The sequence below is a fragment of the Telopea speciosissima genome, chromosome 7, assembly GCF_018873765.1.
Source record: "Telopea speciosissima isolate NSW1024214 ecotype Mountain lineage chromosome 7, Tspe_v1, whole genome shotgun sequence".
NCBI classification, from domain to species: Eukaryota; Viridiplantae; Streptophyta; class Magnoliopsida; order Proteales; family Proteaceae; genus Telopea; species Telopea speciosissima.
Window position 1 is genome coordinate 28,908,755 of NC_057922.1, and position 13,554 is coordinate 28,922,308.

The 13,554-nt window shown below is 43.0% G+C and overlaps 2 long non-coding RNA genes across 2 annotated transcripts in view; one reads left to right on the forward strand and one right to left on the reverse strand.

The window, feature by feature from the left end:
- Positions 1 to 7,765, reverse strand: part of LOC122667711 — a 23,059-nt gene extending 15,294 nt beyond the window's left edge. Inside the window, exon 1 of the long non-coding RNA XR_006333841.1 lies at positions 7,668 to 7,765. This is a non-coding gene — a long non-coding RNA (uncharacterized LOC122667711). The remainder of the gene's footprint in view (positions 1 to 7,667) is intronic.
- Positions 7,766 to 7,777: 12 nt separating this feature from the next.
- Positions 7,778 to 13,346, forward strand: LOC122667709. Its single transcript, XR_006333838.1, has 3 exons — positions 7,778 to 7,867; positions 8,006 to 8,010; positions 13,091 to 13,346. It is a non-coding gene; the product is annotated as an uncharacterized LOC122667709 (long non-coding RNA).
- The last annotated feature ends 208 nt before the right edge of the window (positions 13,347 to 13,554 follow it).

Sequence of the window (13,554 nt, forward strand, 5' to 3'; positions counted from 1 at the left end):
TATCTATATATATTTATCACACCAATATGTAGGCATAGATTCAATAATTACATTCAAATCCCTATGGACATATCTCATCTAGGTCAATCCACCGTAACAAGAAGTTCTCGTGCACGGCTCACTAAGTCTTTTTTTTTTTTTTTTTTTGGAAAGTCAAATCACGGTGTAGGACTTTCTCTATGAGTCTAAACAAGGTTTGGATGGACCAAGTAAAGTTCAAATAGAGTCGTCACTAGCTTGAGGTGTTATGAATGACTTCCAAATACATGTGACCTTCATGGCTTACTCAAATAAACCAGTCTATTACTTTCCTTTCCTACGCACCCCATTGAGGGTCTCTACCCGTATAGGTTTAGGTTTCTCTATCCATAAGGTTCGGGTCTTTAAATTCATAGGATCGAAGGTCTTTATCCTCAAAGGTAACTCTTCTTCCTTTATGTAAGAGAGGAGTCACAGCGGTTACCAATGCCTGCTACTTTTTATTAGCTGGCCCAATCGGGTACAAGTCCTAACCTCTTTCAATTCAAGGTGTCCGATCTAGGGTATAGGCACATAATCATCACATATAAGTGTAGCCAAAGGTCTCCAAAACAAGCTAAAAATCCTAAAAGAAATCGGGTGGACTCACGAGCGACGTCAGCACTCCGGGTGCATTCATGGCCCCTCCGCGAAAATAGGGAGAGTGGACTAACGGGCGGATGTGGAATGCAAATCCGTCCGTTCATCCGATCTCAGAAGTCTCAATGGCCGAGAGGGCGTAAGTCAAACGGATTTACGGACGGATGCATGAGTGTGGATCCGTTCGTTGATCCGCACAGATTTATAATGATAATTTCAAGTTTTATGCGGAGCGGATTCACGATAAGTGGATTCGCTCGTTCGGTCATTTGCAGAAATTTAACATAACAGAGCCGCGAGTTTTAAAACTCACTTTTGGCTCCAAATAAAGGAACATAACCGCAGGGAGAAAAAGCTCTACAGGGACTTCCGTTCAAGCTTCCCTTGGGTGGTTTTCTTGTAATCTTAAGCCTCAAGGTTTAACTCTCACTTGTTCAAGATATGGCTTTCTTCCCATTTCTACTTTCTCTTTTCTTAGATTTGGGATGAATCATCTCAAGTTGTGATCATGTCTTGATTTTGCTTGTAATCCCATAGCCATGTACACCAAATCCATACCAAAATTGATTGGCCGAAACTAGGGTTTTTGGGTGTAATCAAGTCCTATTTGATCGATGGCACTAAGTTGTTGGATCCTTGTTTGATTATTGCATCTTTTATAAATTTCAAGTCTTTGCAAGTATTTTAGAGATTACCACTATGCTGTCATGTCTAGTTGAATTTTACTTGGATTATGCCCAGGTTTTGGTTGTGGTAAAATCCTCAATTCATAATATTTTGGAGAAACTCTTCAAGTTCAAATCTAATTCTTTTACATGCCATAAAATTTCATAGAAATTTATCACGTTGTCTTATCTTCAAGCATATTCTCTTGTATACATAATTATTGATAAAATCCTTAGAATCTTTCCTCTTTTCCTCAAATAAATAATTCTTGTCTCTTGTTGGGGTATTTTCATCCAATAACTTGCTTGTTTGATATTGGTTGGGATGTAAAGTAGCCAAAAGTATATGTTGTTCACATTGATCTCATTATTCACATCCACGTATTAGGAATCTCACATGGATTTTTACATGTGCATTGATCTTATTCATTTCTCTTCACTCCAAACATCTTCCTATGGTTATCGTGTCTCATTTTCCCTTATATGCTCTTGTCACAATATAATTTTCACATCTTGTAGAAATTTCACTTCTATACTTTTATTTGCCAAGATAAAGCTTAAGTTACCGGGGTAAGATATGCCACAAGAGGGGCGAGGGAAACATCAAATAGAGGTAATAAAAGCCTAACATAGGTTGGTTCATCAAGACAGGGCAAGAAAATCCTTTCTGGCTTGGGCGGTTTTAGGTGTGGTTTCAGTAAGTTGCAACCAAAGGTAAATCCGAGCTTTCACAGAACCAATTTTGTTATTAGAAATCACGGATTCTCAGTCGGTTTCACAAAATTGAATCCACGGATGAAACCGCATGGCCCAAAAATTAAAATTTTAAAACCCACGACTTAGAGGTTTATTTCCCTCCTTCAAAACACAACTCTAATACATTTGAAGAACCAAAAGCCGTGATCGTTCTTGCTCTCTCTTCCCTCCTCGGTGGATTTTAGTGCTCCAAATTACTCCTCAACAACATCCAATCGCATTCAGGTAAGATCTCTCTCTCTCCCATTGATTTCTCTCAAGGAGAAACCCCAAAACATAATTTAGGTTTTGGAAACTTGGGGGTTTTGCTTTCTTTTGCTCAGTAGACTGTTCACAATCTAATCTTAACCATTTTTTCACCATAAGCAACCTATACAAGGGCTTGCATACGATATTGGCATCTAACTCAAGGATTTAGGTTGGATTTTGGAAAAACCAAAACCTACTCGAATTTTTCTCTTCTCTTTTGCCATGTATGAATCGGTCTTACTAGATAGGGCTTAGTTTACATCCTTTGAGTGGTCACAAGCCAACTTTACTTGTTTCTCAAGATTCAAACTTCCAATCACAAAATCTAAAAATTTTCTTTAAAGTTTATAGCATATTTCAAGATCAAATAAATCCATATTTTGCTTGAACTCACTGTTTTGCATAAAGCATTACTTTTTAGGCATATTATGACCATGAATCTTCATTATTTATCATGTCATTCACATAATGGTCATGTCTTTTCTTTTTCCCCAACTTCTTAGATCACAATTGGATAAAATCAGAATTTTCTAGCCTAAGAATCCTGCCGTAATTTAATTTGCTTTGAAAAGAAAATCAAGGGCTAGGTTTTGAACTTCACAACCTTACATTGATCATCTACTTAGGCCTTAGCATGCAAGGTACTAATTTGCTATCAATCTTGGCTTTTGGATGCAAGTTAAAACAATCAATGGCTCCAAGAACACAGCGTGCATGCGTTAAACAAGTTGCACCAACTGTCCTAGATCCATTATGGTTTCAAAAGATAGAGGACCAAGAGCTTTACCAAGACTACTGCCGCTTCAAAAATATAGTGGAAGGGCGGGATGTAGTGTTGGATGATCTCAAAGCTTACATGGTGGGGTAGAGATTCGAGGCATTGGGGTGGACCAACATTCTCAACCTTCCTGAACCATACTACCTGAAACTCATTCGCCATTTCTATGCAAATCTGGATACCGAGAACCTGAGCACACAAAACTATCGGGTTGTTTCATGTGTCAAGGGGGTTCCTATAGCCTTCATTGCAGCACAGTTGGCCGGCGTTATCAACGTGTCCATTGGAGGAGCAAGGACCTATTGTTCACTTAGAAGGAATCCCTATACCTTAATCAAGTGGGAGGTATTGACATTCTGACGACCATCAGGCGGCTGAACCTGTGAGTGGTGGATGGCTTCGATGAGGTCACGAAGCAACTCTCCAATCAGACTTGGCGCCTAGAGGGTATTGAGAGAGGGGTAGATGACATCGACACCTTTCTTGGTCGCGGTGGTGGCGGTGGTGCAAATGACTAGCCCAGCTTTCTCTCAACAAATTGAAGTTATCTCGGATCAGTTCTTCTAGTTTTTGTCTTAGGGTGCACAACTGAGAACTTTTTGAAATGGTAGACTTGTATATTTAATCTGAGATGAACAGAATCAAATGTTTTGAGTTGGAACAGATGAGATCTTGCATTATGAGTTGAGAAAGACACAGTTATGCCAAAGCAGAGAATCTGGAACAATCATGGTATTTAGATAAGTATCTTTTGATTGAGCAGGATAGAATCATATGTCTTTGTTGGAATAGATGAAATCATGAATGTTGAAATGGGAAGGATATGATTGCCTCCCAAGAAGATTTGGAATAATTGAATATTTGTAATTAATCTTATATGTATCTCTATGTATTTGCTTAATTCTCTCTTATTTAAATCATTGTTGATAATTGTGCTTGGTTATGATCGATTCATTATTGTTTTTGAATTGTAACATATAGTTACCCATTTATGACCTACTTAAGGCTCAACCAAGCAATTATATAGTTGTAGCTTTACAGCCTATGGTTCAAGTCCTAAGTGACATGTTGTCTATTATCTTCTAAGTTTCTGTTTCACCACAACCAGTCTTCTCCTATGTCTGCACACAATCATTTATGTTCTTGAAGATTTTTAGTTTAGAACCTAATTGTGGAGAGTAAATCAAGAGTCTGCGAGACTGTGGTCGGTGCAGAGCATCATTGCTCTGATACCACTCTGTCACGCCCCCATCCCAGACAAGGGATACAATACATTATAAGGGATGACTAGGACGACGCGTGTCATCCTACTAAGCTGCCAAGATCACTGACACAGTGTCCCAACGCACAGTCATAACCAATATTAAAACAATATAATATCAGAGTGCGGAAAGGAAAATATTACATTCCAAAAGATCAATAGTTTTGCGGAAGCGTATAAAATCAATAGTTACAAGATGATCAAAGCCTAGATGATAAATACTATAGGTAATCCATTTTTCATTACCATCTAATAATGATCAACAAGGGTATAGCAGTAAATGTTTATACATGGGCCTACGCCCTAAAATAAACAAAAGGGGAACAAGTCCCCAGAATTCTCACGGCCCGTAGGCATAATTTTCACAAGGACACCTGTTGCCATATTCCTCTAACACAGCTTCCGGCTCCTCCGTACCTGCATCATAATCTAAAAATTATGTACACGAGGGGGTTAGCTCTCCACTGAGCCAGTGAGGGGATGGGGATGCACAAACACACAATTCACATAGTCCAATGATGCATGCATATGTTAAGTAATTTTTCCACCTAACATCACAACTAAGTCAATGGCATATGCTACTGTGACAACTCGGGAGACACTGTGGGTCACTTAACTTATCGCCACAATGAAACCTCAATTGTCACCTGGGACCTACGCCGATCGAAGCCTCCAAGACCACTCGTGGCGGCCCCGATAACCAATACTACCATGATGGCCTCTCCCACCTCCACGAATTCGGTGTACTGATTACCCAACACCTAAACCCCTGTTGGTAAGGGTCGTAGCATAAGGGTGTAAAATCCTAGCCACAGCTACATGCAAGTCCTATCGTCCCGAGAGGTAATCCGAGCGCATCAACTTTTCATCTGGTTTAGTGCCCGGTTACCAGCACGGCACGGCGCATAGATTCAACATGACATTCAACATAATTTCTTCATAAATATATATAGTATCCGGTTCCGCACCGCACCCACCAGCACCGAGACCCATCAAAGTAAAGCATCTCCAATTAACATCATAACATTCATATATAAAAATATGCAATATGCGCAAGTATGCTTAATAATTTATAATGATGACATAATATACAATGCAATAATAATATCAAGCCCAAACAACCAAACCCACTCACAACGTATACGCCAAGCACCAAGATTATCAGTTGTCGTCTCGATCAAGCAATAAGCCACAAGATGAATATATTAACCTAAACAAAGAGTGAAATAAGGTTAAATGAGCGAAGGGAAAGGATCCCCAAAAGGTCTCCCATAATCACTTAAGTATAAGGTTTCAGAAACAAAGTGGTTGCAGGAGTGGTTTTATGCCCAAATTCTGCAACCACATGTAAATCCTAGGAAACCAGGGGTTCAGGACAGTTTTCATCAAGGTCGGTTGCAGATGTGGTTTCAGAAAACTGAGACCGAGTGTAAATCCTAGGAAACCAGGGGTTCAGGACAGTTCTAGTCAAGGTCGGTTGCAGATGTGGTTTCAGAAAACTGAAATCGAGTGTAAATCCGAGCTTCACAGGGGCCTTCTCGGGAAGGTAATTTCAGGGTGGTTTCTTGCAGGTCCGAAACCACATGTAAATCCTAGCTAACCAGGGGCTTAGGAAGGTCTCGCCAAGGGTGGTTGCAGTGTGGTTTCTCGTGTCCGAAACCACATGTAAAACCACATACCTGCAGAATCAAAAATTGAAGGGTTTCTTGCTAGGGATTCATTTTTCAAGGGGTTTAAAGGTAGGGGGGCTTCAAGAAAGCTTCCTCCTAGGTCCATTAGGGTTCTAAGACCTCATTAGGTCCATGTAATCCCATGGATTTAAGAGAAAAAACAAAGATAATCTAATTTATGACATAATAGGGTAGAAACCTTAAATTTCTCAAATGGAAAGTGATTGCTTAGGCTTAGAGCTTGTAATGGAGTGAAATAACTCTACCATAGTCTAGGTTTAGAGGTTCCAAGAGAACCCTAGGTCGAATCTCTCCCATTTCCCAAACCTCAAAACTCAAAATAGATGAAGAGATGTGGGTTTCAATGGCTTACCTTCCCCAATGTAGAAAAACTCCACGTAGAGGGCTCCACAAGGTGAGGTTCCAAGCCTTCAACCAAGCTTTTCCATTCCTCCTTCTCCTTTTCTCCTTCCTTCTTTCTTCTTTCCTTCTTTCTTCTTTCTTCTTTCTCCTTTCTCTCCTCTTTCTCTCCTCCACGATTTAGGTTAGATGGGAGAAGAAATGAAAATGAATGCTTCTCCCCCCCCCCTTTGTCTTATTTATAGAAAATGGGCTTGGGTCCTTTAAGTTAAATGGGTCAAATAGCTAAATGGGTACTTTAAGTTAAATGGGTCAAATAGCTAAATGGGTGGATCCAAGATAAATGGGTCATTAGGCCAAATGGATAGTTTAAGTTAAATGGGTCAAGAGGGCTTAATGGGTTGACCCATGGTCTTATTTAGGGTAAAGGAATGGGTTAACCCATCTTTGGGTAAAATAGAGTTAGATGGACCCTCAGGTTAAATTGCCACTTAAGCCCAATGGGCCTCTTAAGCTAATGGGCCTGCCCACTAGTTATAATTAGGAAAGAACCTAATTAAAAGATGAGCCCACATGATATGGGTATAATTGCTCTTCACGCGTTTCCCCAGGGCAAGTGGGACCCACAAATAGAATATTCCCAACTCAACTAAAATAGCCCGGGCGGTCCAAATCTTGACCCGCACTTCGAGGGCATCGAGGGAAAGGATAAATAAATAAACTTAAGGGCTAGAACTTACTATTTCCTTGTCATGGTTTGTCCCCCATGACCCCGAATAGTTTCCTCCATAGGTAAACCCGCACTGTGGTCAATAATTTTGTAGCTGGGTTTGACCACTAGTGAGAATAGCTCACCAGCATACGTGGCAGTGATAACCACACGTCACGGGGAAAAATAAAAATTAATTATGATCCGGGGTGCGAGTATAACACTTTCTCCCCCTTCCGCCTCCCGAATCCTGATGCCACGGGAAGACCTTGATGCCGAGATAAGCTGTGCTCGGATCTTTATCGCCCCCAGGCCTCATCGTGCGCACATGGGCTCTGCTGTGCCACACGATGAACACAGCAGTGCCCCCAGTACTGGGGGCTATAATTTTCCAGGTGTGCTCTCCATTCCTCCCCATCTCTCACTCTCCTCCTATCCTCCTCTCCCTTTGAACATATTCTTTCTCTTTCTCCAGTTCCATATTTCTATTTTTTACTTAGCTCGCTAAGTAATTGCGGAACACTCGTCATCCTCATTCTCTCCCCCTCTATCCCCTCCAAACCTTGGAGGATTTGTTCTATCTTCCTCTCCCTCCCAACACACTGAATAAAAGAGTTAAGGGAATTCGATGAAACGAAAGTAGGTGTGAAGGGTCTTGTTGACGCCGGTGTGGTTAAGGTCCCTCGTATCTTTGTCCACGTAGCCAATACCCTTCCTGACCTGCCCTCTCAACGGGGTTCCATTCATAACTGTTGTCAGACCCATCTGACAATTCCGGTCATAGACCTGCAGGAAGCCACAGTGTATTGACCGAAGAGGGCTGAAAGGGTGGAGGGTACGATGGTGTGGCCAAAAGTGGTGGCTGGGTGTAATGGGCTGATGGGCCGTGGGTAGTTTGGGAATAGTACGGTGAAGGAAAGGTATTGGGTGGATAGCCAGACTGGGTAGAGTTTCTGTAGTAGCAATATGGGGTGTGGTTGGTACGCCCACAAATAGTGCAAAAGAAGCAGCCGCCAGGGGAACTAAAACGACCACCATGGTTCCCACGACCCCCACGACCAGATCCACGGCCAAGAGAGGGACTGCCACCATCAGGAGAGGCAGCCCGTTGCACATTATTAGCCGAGGGGGGAGGATGGGGTGGTCTCTGCAATCTGAAGTTTCTGAAATGTGCGGATGCTTTCATGGCTAAGAAGAAGACTGCTCAACTCATAATAGGATGGAGGTTCAAGGCGTGCAAGAATAGAGGGCACGATGCCCTGCAGATCAGAGTGGAGAGCACGAAGAACATATATATGTATTAAAATCTGCTGGTTTCAATGGATTCCCGATAGTTGCGAACTCATCGGTAATCAATTTTGCACGCTGAAGATATGCACTCATAGATTCATCTGGGTTCTGCTTGAGATTGTGAAGAGAGGTGCTAAGAGTCATGAGCCGGGTAGGAGAGGTGGAGCCATAAGTCTCTTGCAGGGTGAGCCAAATATCATGATTGGATTCCTTGTCAAGAACAAGGGAATAAACATCATTTGATAAAAAGGCCAATAGCATGCTTTTGATGGCGGCGTCTTGTTGCTGCCAGTCATCAATGGCATCCCCAGCCGCTGGACACTTGTTGGAGCCATCAACATAAGAGAAAAGTCGTTGTCCTTTGAGGAATGAAGTTATATGCTTCAGCCAAGAGAGGTAATTTGTGGGTGTTAGTTTTAAGGAAACATAATGATGGGCAGAAGGGAGGGACGAGAATAGCTTCATAGAGGAGTTCGAAGAAGCAGTAGCAGTAGACGTTGCATCAGAGAGAGAAGGAGAGGTGGCCATGGCGGGGAAGGTGGTGGTTTCAGACGGGAAAAAAAAAACCAGTGGTGATGAGGGCATAAGCCTGATGGCTATGATACCATGTTAAGATGGGATTTATTTCATTATTTTCCTCATTCAATATCTCTCAATGGAGAGTCAATTAAATAGATACAGTTATGACTGGTTTATCTATGGTAACCAATATCACATGTGATATACAAAATATTACACACAATATACATGCAATATATCTACAGGGCATCATGCCCCCTATTCTTGCATGCATTGAACCTCCATCCTATTCTGAGTTGAGCAGTCTTCTTCTCAGCCATGAAAGCATCTACACATTTCAGAAACTTCAGATTGCAGAGACCACCCCATCTCCTACGCCCCCCCTCGGCTAATAATGTGCAACGGGCTACCTCTCCTGATGGTGGCAGTCCCTCTCCTGGCCGTGGGTCTTGTCGTGGGGGTCATGGGAACCATGGTGGTCGCTTTGGTCGAGGACGTGGTGGTCGTTTTGGTTCCCCTGGCAGCCGCTTCTTTTGTACTATTTGTGGGTGTACCAACCACACCGCCCCATATTGCTACTACAAAAACTCTACCCAGTCTGGCTATCCACCCAATACCTTTCCTTCACCCTACTATTCCCAACCTACCCACAGCCCATCACACCCAGCCACCACTTTTGCCCACACCATCATACCCTCCACCCTTTCAACCCTCTTCAGCCCTTACATGGTACCCTGACACAGGCTCCACTCGCCATGTGACTCCTGATATCCATGCTATGTCCTCCTATGATAGCTATGGTGGTAACGACCAGCTGCATGTCGGAAATGGTAAGGGTCTTCCCATTCACCATATTGGTTATTCTAGGCTACCTTCATTCTCTGCATCTCATTCTTTTCACTTAAATAACATCTTGCATGTCCCTTCCATTTCTAAATCTTTACTTTCGATTCAAAAATTTGCTAGTGACAATAGTGTTTATTTTGAATTTCACCCTTCCTATTTTCTTGTCAAGGATCGGGCAACCAAGATCATACTACTCTTCGGTCCGAGTAAAGACGGACTCTACCAACTATCATCTGCCAATTCTCCTATTCCATCGGTTTATGTGGCTGAATATTCTTCCATTGATTAGTGACATCAAAGACTGGGACACCCTAATGAAAATCTCCTTCGTTTTATGCTTAAAGTAAATAAATTGCCGTGTCAGTCCACACGGCTTCATTCTGTTTGCTCAGCTTGTCAGTTAGGGAAGTCACATAGATTAAGTCTTAAAGAAACCTTTACTAAAAGTTCGTTTCCCTTGGATTTAATACATAGTGATGTATGGGGGTCTTCCAATATTGCATCTTCGGATGGCCATCGGTACTTTGTCATTTTTGTTGATGATTGCACAAACTACATATGGTTTTATCCCTTGAAACAAAAATCTGAGGTGTTCACTGTTTTTCAGACTTTCCAATCACTTGTTGAACGATTATTCTCGAGAAAAATTAAGTCTATTCAGACCGATTGGGGAGGAGAGTATCGGACCTTACCCACATACTTTCAACAACTTGGTGTCTCTCATCGTGTCTTTGCTCCCCATACCCATGAACAACAAGGGTTTGTGGAGCGAAGACATCGCCACATTGTTGAAACCGGACTTACTCTCCTTGTCCATGCCTCTGTTCCCAAGCAATTTTTGGCATTTTGCCTTTGACACTGTTGTTTTCCTAATTAATCAAATGCCATCTCGTGTCTCTAATAGTGTGTCTCCATTTCAACTCATTCACCACAAACCAACCGACTACTCTTTCTTGCGAATTTTTGGGTGTCTCAGTTACCCCTATCTTCAACCATATGCCAGTCACAAAATGGATTACAGGTCGATGCCTTGTGTTTTTTTGGGGTATAGCCCATCTCATGCAGCTTATCGATGCCTGAATATTGCCACTGACCAAATGTACATTGCCCGACATGTCAAGTTTGATGAATCCCAATTCCCATTTTCCACCTCATCGATCTTGGGATCTCCTCCAGTTCCTACGCCTCAGCCCTCTTCATGGGCTGCGGCACTTGTGGCCACTCAGCCACTCTCTCCGCCATCAGCCCCCACATTCATGCTCGACCCTTAGCCGTTTTACCTGCAGCGCCCTTACCACCACCATCACCAGCCCACTCACCAATGGCTGCACCTGTCGCAGAACCATCACCATCCCATCCCGCCTTTCCCTCCTCATCGTCACCACCCTGGCGCACTAGCCTCATACAGGAGCTTTACACGCCCCCACCCCTCACCCTGCCAGCCCCCACATCCTCACCACCATCACCGCAACCCAACAGCCCACAACCACCGCCCCCACCTCCAAAAAACCGTCACCCTATGCGACTCCGCTCGCACACCACTCCCCATGCTCTCACTGCCACCACCCCACCCTCTGTGGAACCGACCTGTTTTAGCCAGGCTAACAAGCACTCTAAGTGGCGATCTGCAATGACTGAAGAAATTAATGCTCTAATTAAAAATGGGACTTGGTCCCTAGTGCCAAGGAATTCACACATGAACCTTGTAGGATGCAAATGGGTATACCGGATAAAGAGAAAGGCTGATGGCAGTCTGGAACGTTACAAAGCCCGCCTAGTTGCCAAGGGCTTCCACCAAAAGGAAGGGCTTGATTATTCAGAAACATTCAGTCCGGTAACTAAACCAACAACTGTTCAGGCTATTCTAGCCATTGCGGTGTCTAATGGCTGGCCAATCAGGCATGTAAATAATGCATTTCTCCATGGTCTGTTATCTGAGGAGGATTACATGGAGCAACCACCGGGATTTGTAGATCCATCCCTGCTTCACCAGGTTTGCAGGTTACACCAGTCTTTGTATGGCCTTAAACAGGCACCCAGGGCTTGGTTTCACCGACTCTCCAATTTTTTACTCTCCTTGGGCTTTGTGGCTTCGCGGACGGACCCGTCTTTATTTATTCTCAGGCAAGGGGGTGTCGTCCTATATTTTTTTATCTACGTTGATGATATTCTGGTTACCAGCAAGTTCGAAGTATGTTCATACTCTATTGGCAAGCCTCACATCAGAGTTCTCAATTAAAAACTTGCGTGCACTTAATTTTTTCCTGGGAATTGAAGTCATACCACAACCAAATGGCCTCTTACTCTCTCAGTCCATATATATACAGGATCTCCTAAAAAGGTCAGGGATGACAGATTGCAAGCCTATTTTAACTGCTATGGCCACCACTTCATCTTTGGATTCAGGGGGTGCACCCATGATCGATCCCACTAAGTATAGATCGATCGTGGGTGCCCTCCAATATGTTACACTCACCAGGCCGGATGTCTCCTTCGCAGTCAACAAAGTGTGCCAGTTCATGCATAATCCCACTAAAGAGCACTGGTCATAGGTCAAAAGGATCCTACGCTACCTCAAAGGTACTGCCACCTCTGGTTTATTTTTGGAAAAATCAACCAATACGTACCACTCTCCAGGCCTTCTCCGATGCGGATTGGGCCGGTAACAGTACGTAGTGACAGACGTTCCACTGGTGGCTATGCGGTCTTTCTTGGCCCGAATCTCATATCTTGGACTTCTAGAAAACAAAAGACCGTGGCCCGGTCATCCACGGAATCCAAATACAAGGCCCTCGCCGACGCATCTGCAGAACTCATTTGGCTTGAGGCCCTATTCGAGGAATTGCAATTTCCTATTCGGTCGTCTCCCATTCTATGGTGTGATAATCTCGGTGCGACATATTTGACAGCCAATCCTGTATTCCACGCTCGCACCAAGCACATTGAGATAGACTTACATTTTGTGCGCGAAGGTGTGGCCCGTCGCCAGCTCTCAGTTCAATTTATCTCAACCGCTGATCAGCTAGCCGATGCATTGACCAAGGCTCTACCCCCCGTGCGGTTTCAGTTTATGCAGGACAAGCTGAAGGTCCGACAGGTCTCCCCTTCAACTTGAGGGGGTGTATTGACCGAATAAAGAGTTCTCATTCTTGGGAACTCAATATTCAGTCCTGCTGGTATATTGCATGTATATTGTGTGTAATATTTGTGTAATATTTTGTATATCACATGTGATACTGGTTACCATAGATAAACCAGTCATGACTGTATCTATTTATTTGACTCTCCATTCAGAGATATTGAATGAGGAAAATAATGAAATAAATCCCATCTTAACACCGTCGATGAAGATCCAACAGCAACTCGAAGTCGAAGGAAGGAAGTAGTAGACAAAATCAAGCAAGCATCAGAGACATGTTGTTTCTTTCAGGTGGTGAATCATGGGATCCCTCAGATATATGTGTTAGAGGAGACACTGGAAGGGGTTCGAAGGTTCTACGAGCAAGACACGGAGATCAAGAAACAAGGGTACACTCATGATCTCTTGGGCAAGAAGGTCGTCTACGACAGCAATTTTGATCTCTATACCTCTGCCGCTGCCAATTGGAGAGATTCCATGTATTGCATTATGAGTCCTCATCAACCTCTAGACCCTCAAGAACTGCCTCTCATTCGCAAGTATCTTTAAGTCAATGGTTACTTGTTGTATATCTGTGTAAGTGATAATTTAATTAAAGCAGTAACTGATATATATATATATGTCATATTGTTGGGTCGGGTGTGATTGATTGGAAGAGATATATTGATAGAATACTTGAAGCATATAAGAAGGT